This window comes from Balaenoptera physalus (genome assembly GCF_965194825.1).
Source record: "Balaenoptera physalus genome assembly, chromosome: 7".
Classification (NCBI taxonomy): domain Eukaryota; kingdom Metazoa; phylum Chordata; class Mammalia; order Artiodactyla; family Balaenopteridae; genus Balaenoptera; species Balaenoptera physalus.
Window position 1 is genome coordinate 92412315 of NC_138886.1, and position 7977 is coordinate 92420291.

Below are 7977 nucleotides of genomic sequence, written 5' to 3' on the forward strand. Positions count from 1 at the left end.
CATTATAGTAAGAAAGTGATTTTTTCAATATATTTTATTCATAAGGGGAGGATCATGCTACATGTTGAAAAGCAAATTAAGAAATCATTCAGATCACCTCCCTTTTTTAAGTAAAATGAATTGCAAAACCCCACATATTTTTTTATTGTCAATTCCCATTTATTTATTCTTTAGCTGTCTGTTTTAGTAGCTTAATGTTTGAGTATGAAAAATGTATTTGTGTATGATTATTGCTATTTATTAAATTTTAAATACTTTGCTGAATGTCATTTTAAAGCATGTTTGAGGTCTTGTGTATTTGTCGTGTTATGCTGTCAGGAAGAACTGACTGAAATGTTTTAATATGTATCAAAAATTAAAATGACTTCTTTTTTTTGTATTGCCTTGAGGTACTTTTTAAATCAAAGTTTCTATTTATTTTTGTTCATTTGGTGCATATACAATTTCAGGCCATGAAATATGCAGTGTGTCTAGAAGAAAAATTAAAGAGGGGATGTCTTTCTTAACTCCCTTATAGTAAAGTAGTAGCTTACTCCAGTTCTCAAGGGTAAAAAAATCCCTAAGGACCTGGACATTATTTTGCCTTTAATTGATGTGTCTTATAAGAGTCAGTAACTATATCAGTTCTCTTTTTATATTATTTTCAGATACATTTTAGACCCCTATACAATATTTTACTGGCAGAATTTGGGTTACCAAATTAACCTTGTTTAGGTCCTACTAATTATATACTATTATGTATAGGTTTTTTGTTTTTGTTTTCTGACATATATTTTAATTTCTTTGTTTAATTAACTAATACATCTTCTTGATTCAAACAATAAAAAAATTAAGTCTCTCTCCTATCCCTGACAGCCATCTTCTAGTTCCCTTTCAAAGAAATAGGTACCAAGACCAAATTCTTGTATACCCTCCAGAAATACCATATAGATACATAAATGTATCTATATGTATAAATGCTATATGATGTAATACAAATTGTAACATACTATGCATTCTTTTTCTGCACCTTTTTTCAAGGGAAAAAGTGTATCTGCTACTGGTTGAATGTTAAAAGTACAGTTGGGTATTTCTGTTATTTGACTTTTCACATTTAAAAATTTGATCTATCCTGAATTTAAGGCTCCAGTTTTTCTTCCTAGGTAACTACCTAGTTACTGCAAGGCTGTTTATTAAATCTGTCCTTTCCTTGCTGTTGGAAATGGCCCTTTTATCGTATTGCAGATTTTCATATTATGTGGATGTATTTCTAGACTCTAATTCCATTCTCTTCAATTGACTTGCCTTTTTTTTTTTGTACCAGTCCTACACTGTTTTAATAACAGTAATTTTTAAATGTTCAAATATTCTTGCTTATTTCTCCATTTGAACTTTAGAATCAACCCTTTGTGTTCCACAAAACAAATCCATTGTACATTTATTTTTTTGGACAGTTTTACTTTTATAGGTCAACTTGGGGAAATTTGACATCATTATCATGTTAAAGCTTCTATCTAAACCATGGTGCTCTATCCAAAAATGGTTCCCAATTTGTTCAAGTCTTTTTTGTTGTTTCCTTCACAGATGCTTCGCATTTTACTTTACAGAGATCTTGTACATGTTTTTCAAGAGTTCTTAGAAATTTTATTATTTTTGTTACCATTATTAAGGAAGTCCTTTCTGTTTATAATTTAGTCTGATTTTAGTATATATGAAAGCTAATGACTTATTTATGTTAATTTTCTGCCCAGCTACCAGACTCTCATTTTCTTATGGTTTGTAATAGTACTTCAGTTAATTCTTTTGTGTTTTCCAGTTATACAGTCATGTCTTCCAGTTTGCATACCTCTTTATGTCTTGATTGCATTGTCTAGTACTTCTAGAATAATGTTAAAATATATTGGCTATAATGAACTGGGTTGAGATATATACATTTAATCATGTTAAGGAGTATCCATTGATCCCTATTTTAAAATAAATTAGTCAGGAATGCATGTTGAATTTTATCACATGCCTTTTCATTTTCTATGGAGATGATCATACGATTTTTCTCCTTTGACTTTTTAATATATTTTGTCATTTTGGACCATCCTTGCGTTCCTGAAATAAACTACTTGACCATATGTATTATTCTTTTAATATATTTCCAGATTATGTTTCATATTTTATTTAATATATTTGCATCTGTATTCATCAGTGCAGTTAGTCCTGTGTGTGTGTGTGTGTGTGTGTGTGTGTGTGTTGCACGCTATCTTTAATAAGTTTTGTTTTTAATTTTATGCTGGTAAATTGGAAATGTTTTTCCTTTTCCTGAGTTCTGGAACAGTTTGCACAGCATTGGAATTTTCTCTTCCTTAAAATTTCAGTGAATTTATCTGGTGCTGGTGGATGTTCGGCAATAGCTCTTTGACAGCTCTTTTAGTATCTGTTACAGTAATTGGTCTGTGTAGTTTTTCTGTCTTAGCTAGGATCATCAACCATCCATTTTGTCCATGTTTTCAAGTTCATTTGCCTAGAGGTGAGCAAAGTTACCCTCCTCTTTTCTGCATATGGCTCTGTCCCCCTTACTATGTATTATGCTTGCTCCCTTGTTGTCTTAATAAAGATGGCTAATGGTTGACCTATTTTGTTGTTGTTTTTGTTTGCTTGTTTCCCCCAAGTGGTATGCTTTGAACGTCTCTTCTGTTATTTTTCTGTTTTCCAATTAATTGATTTCCTTAAATGTCCTACTTTTTGCTTTCCTTAGTTTATTTTGTTGTTTTTTTTTTTCTAACTCCTTGAGTTAGCATTCAGTTTAATCATTTTTATTTTTTCTTAATTATTAATATGAGATTTAAGGTGTGGACTTGAGTACTGCTTAAGCTGAATCACTTAGGTGAACTAGTGTTGTCATTACTATTATATTCTAGGTGTTCTGCAGTTTCAGTTTTTATTTCCTCCTTAACCGACAAGTTGTATAAAAGAAGGCTTTTTCCCTTTTTCTTTGCTGTTTTTTTCCCCCAGATAATGGCAGTTTGGTGTGGGTAGTGGTTTTGTTTTCTGACTCTTTTATTAGTTGTCATGTTTTGGCATCAGGATCAGAGAATGTTATGTGTATTCTATTTACTGTGGAGAGTTTATTGTCTTTTCTTAATTTTAAAATATTCCAGGATCACTTTAAAAAAGTATATTCCCGGTTTACAGGATATAGATTTTAATAGATATTACTCAGGTTTATCATGTATCAGTTAGATCTTCCCTCCTGTACTTTGTCTTGTCTTATCCATCTGTCTGTCAGAGCTCCAGTGTTGGTATAAAGGAAGAGAAGGGGAACCAAGGGGCTGTGTCAGACGAGCTCCCGGGGCAAGATCCCCGCCTCAGGTCATGTCACTTACTAGGACTGAGAACATAAGCACGTGATGAGGGCAGTCTTCCAACAAGCTCTTGGGGGTTTGGCTGCTACTACTGCTTACCACCGGCATCCACCGTTAAGCTGGAAATAAATGCATACGACAGGTTAAAAGAATAAAGGAAGAACGAGCAGATTGACTTCACAAGGTGTTTGTCGAGTCCCTACCACAGACCCAGTAATGCTGACAGCGGTGACCTGCCTGCTGCTGCTCTCCATTCAAGCTGCTTGGCCATTCCCTCTCACCCTGCTGAATTCCAGGCAGAAGATGACAGCAACTTGATCGGACTCATTTTACTCAAGTGGGCCCTTGTTTAAAAATTGATAGACATCTCTGCAGAAACTTCTTATGAGCTAGTCTCCGAAGGCCCAAAATGTCACTTATGCCACATTCTGTTGGTCAAACGAATCACTAAGGCCAACCCAGCTTCCATAGAAAGAGAGACTCCACTCTCCATAGCAGATGTAACAAAGAATTTGTGACGTCTGTAATCGACCCCAGGACAGTGCCTGATACGTAAGAAACACCAAGTTGCCAGAATTAATATTTTAAGCAGAAAAACAGTGCTACAGTCCCAGTAAGAAGCTCATTTGCCAAAAGGTTATCAAATTAGCTCCTCTGTCACGTCACGTACATGAATTGTGCATATCTTAGTTGATTAGAAATACAGTAGTGTAACAATTTGCTTTAGCATATTCGAATGAGAAATCATAGCATTGATGCAAATTTAGATAAGCATGTTTAGGCATTTGATGAATGTTAACAATTAGTTATTTTTCAGCTAAGTTTATTTCAACATGTTATCATAACCTGTAAAATATTTTTAAATTTATTAGAGGCAACATCGTGGATGAAAACAATGGAGCCACATTGCCTGTCCCGCTCCTTCCTATCGTGCAATCTTCAACAAGTCCCTTAATCACTCTGTACTTAAGTTCTTCATCTGTAAATGGGGATAATAGGGCTGTTGGAAGATTCAATTAATGTATGTAAAGCTCTTGGAGCAGTGCCTGGCTCATTGTAAGGACTACATCTTTGCTATTTTTGTCATTGTCTGAATGTTAAACAGAGAACATCTCTGAAGCTTGAATTAAATCAGATCTTGTATGTGAAAAGTCCGAAATGATTCATGGTTTCCAAAGGTCGTGAAGATGTGCTTCCCAGGTGCTTCTGAATGCAGCCGCTTCCCCTGGGATCATCGTGGAAGTGAACCGGCAGCTCAAAGTCAAAAGGGGAGCAAGAAAAGGGGGGGAAGAAAGCAGTAGCAGCCCGCTTGTGATGAGTTGAAGGGAGCTCCAAGACCCAGGAAACAGGATCGTGCTGCGCTTGGGGCCTGAGGAAATTACCACAGTGACTGAATCTGGAGAAAAGTCTTCACAGGTCTCCTAGAACCTGGTAATTTTTAGACCACTTAGTTCTTCCATTGTAGCAAATGTGCATCCTCAACATCCAGAGGGAGAGAAGCCTCATTTTAAGGGTTTGGGGAAAGGATAAAAGAAGGCTGATGTCTCTGAGCAACTGCACCAGGCTTGGCCTGGCTCCCTCAACTTCCCGGTTCCATGAAGCAAGGGTGGTAGGCTTCTCCGTCACCCACGGAGTAAGACATGCCTAACTCATGGGCGGGTTCTTAAGTTGGGAATAACAACAGTGGTTGGGAGGATTAAATGAGAGTTAATGAGGATTAGTGAGTTAAAATAGTGTCAGGTGAGTGCTCGGTAAACGATAAATGTGGCTACAGTTGATGATGGTCAGGTTATCAATGCACTGCTCACCCTGCTCTCTTCCAGCAGCAACTCTGTTTATGTCTTGGGCTTTCCTATAAGATTTCATTTGAACAAAGGGTTTTGAGAGTTAATAAAATTTAGAAACCAGTGCTAGAACATGACAAGACTAAGTTGCCGTATGCTAATCTAGGGCACATATGGTTTACTGATCATGAAGTGCCTTGAAAAGAATTTACAGAGTGATTTCAAGTAACGATACTGAGATGTCAATTGGAGTGGATTTTCCCACGTGCTGGAGGGAGGCTAAAGCCCAAGGAAGCTTAATATCCTCCAAAAAAGGGATATGTAAGCTTTACTAAGGAGAAATAATAGAGTGTGGTGGGAAAGCATGGACTCTGAAGTCAGACACATAACAGTTTGACTCCTGGCTCTGCTACTTTAGGAGTTTTATAACCGAATAAATCACTTGATCTCAGTAAGCCTTGTTGTGTCATCTGAAAAATGGGCTAACATCCAGGCTTGAGGGTTACTGTAAGGATTAAACTAAAGAAAGAAATAAGAGGTTGAAATAAATTTTAATTGTGATTATTACAGACTCATTTTCAAATAAAAATGACCTTTTTTTCGAGCTCCCCTCCACTGAGTGTTATGCATTTTGTATATTAGTAGAGCTTTCTTTAAGAGCATATTTCTTACAGTAATCATTCTCCTGTTTTCTTGATTACAGGGCAACTTATGGCTGTATCTCAATGAAAAGTAGATTCACTAAACAAAGGTAGAGTGGCATCTTGGCACAGACGTCTTTATTTTATTATAAAAAGGCCAAAATGGTGAACTTCCATAGAGCCCCAGACCAAGAAAGATGTGGCTACAAGCTATGGACTTCGTAACATATGTTGAGCGAGTATAAATAAAAGACATACAGAGAAGTGATTTCTATTAAAAAATTATAGTAACAAACAATATTAAAAAAACTTTTCTCAATTTCACTACAGTATCAAATTTCACTTGAATATTTATACTTCTCTCATCTGCTGAGCTCTGATTTCAAGGAGCATAGAAATTCCTTATCTAATTTGGCTTTTAGATTTAGTTTTTACTTACCTTAAATATAGACTTTGTTATTGTGCATTGTGTAAATTTCAACTTCACTGGGTTCTTATTACTTTCCTTGGGTTGGAACTTACATTATTGCTGTTTTCGATGGAGATTTCACCATACAACATAATTTCCATTTCTCTAGCTCATGAGTTGCCATTAGAGATGTTAGCCAAGTGCACAAAGCAATTCTTCGTAACCTTTTCCTAGATTTGGAATGAAAATAAGCATCCATGTTTAGAGTACTTCCTGAGAACCAACCACAGTACTAGATATATCACACTTTGTTTACCCATTTATCAAATGATGTTTTTTTGAGTTATTTCTCCTTTCTGACTATTAAGAATAATGCTACTATAAACATTCATGTACAAGTTTTTGGGTATATACCTAGGAGTAGAATTTCTGGGTCATAGGGTAACTCTCTTTAACTTTTGAGGCACTGCCAAACCACTTCCCACTGTAACTGTACATTTCATTCCTACCAGCAATGTATGAGGGTTTCAATTTCTCCACATCCTTGCAATGTGAAAATATAATACAGCAAAGAGTCATATTGCTTCCAATCCCAATGAGAAAGGCACTTCCTGAAGCTTCTGCTGATGTTTGAGAGGATAAGACCTACTCCACAGATTTGTTCTGAGGATTAGAAATGAAGTACATCAGGTACACAGTGAACTCTTCTTAGACGTCACCATGGTCTGTGATAGGTCTTTGAATACAAAAACAAATACCATGCAGTTTTCATTTTCCAGAAGCTCACAGATTAGTGCCCTTAAGTACAGTTACACAACAGACGGGTAGTTGGTATTATCCTTGACCTTAAATCACATTTTCACTGTGCTTGCCTTGTCTAATACTAAATACCTCTCACAGCAAGCAGAACAGTAAGTTTCTCCCAAGACGTATTTGTTTAAGATGAACAAAAGTTTTAATAAAGAAGGAAGATATACAAATCTAGTCCCTTCCAGTTATATTAGAGAAATGAAGTATAAAATGAGATGGCACAGCCAGTGCAGAGACAGAAAGGTTCTAATTCAGAGGGTGTGGGCCCCGGTGGGACAAGTGCAGGTAAAAGGGGCAGCACCTTGACTACTGTCTCTCTCTATCTTATGGTCTTCCTTTTACACTGATGCCTCCAACATCTGGGGCATCAGTCTCGACACTGTCCTGTCTACATAACTGTAAACAGTGTCATGAGGGCTCCAGAACGGCACCTGCTGTCCCTGCTTCAGCCCCAACTGTGGTCACGCTCAGGACCTCCCAGGATTCCTGGAAAAGTTGAGGTAAATCCTAGTAAGGTCCGCCTTTGAATCTTTTCAGCTTTAGACCTTGACAGCATCAACAGCAGGGCATAGGAAGAGTTTTACTAAGTGGCAGAACCGAAGTTGAACTCTCCAGAAGATACCCAGCAACTTACTTTGTTTCCATGTCTCAAGTCAACAAAATACAAAAGACTGAAAGTAGATCAGGGGTTGCCAGGGGCCAGGGCTGGGGGAAGAGGATTGACTGCAAAGGGGCACCCGGAAACTTTTCTGAGTGATGGAAATATCTTCTATCTTGATTGTGGTGGTGGTTACATGACAGCGTGTTTCTGTCAGAATTCATAGTACTGTACACTTGAAAAGATGGATTTTGCTCTATGTGCTTTACTTTAATTTTTGTTAAGAAATTAAATATATAAAATGCATATTCAAACCCTCTTTGGTCTGTGTAGCAAAGTCCAAGTAATTTTTTTAATGATTTACTCTTGACTCTTAAAAAAATAAAACTTTCTCAAAATGAAA

At 36.5% G+C, this 7977-nt stretch overlaps 1 long non-coding RNA gene across 1 annotated transcript; it reads left to right on the forward strand.

Annotated features, from left to right (window-relative positions):
• The first annotated feature begins 3281 nt into the window (after window positions 1-3281).
• LOC309664542 lies at window positions 3282-7977 on the forward strand. The gene is made up of 2 exons (XR_014265910.1): window positions 3282-4763; window positions 5820-7977. It is a non-coding gene; the product is annotated as an uncharacterized lncRNA (long non-coding RNA).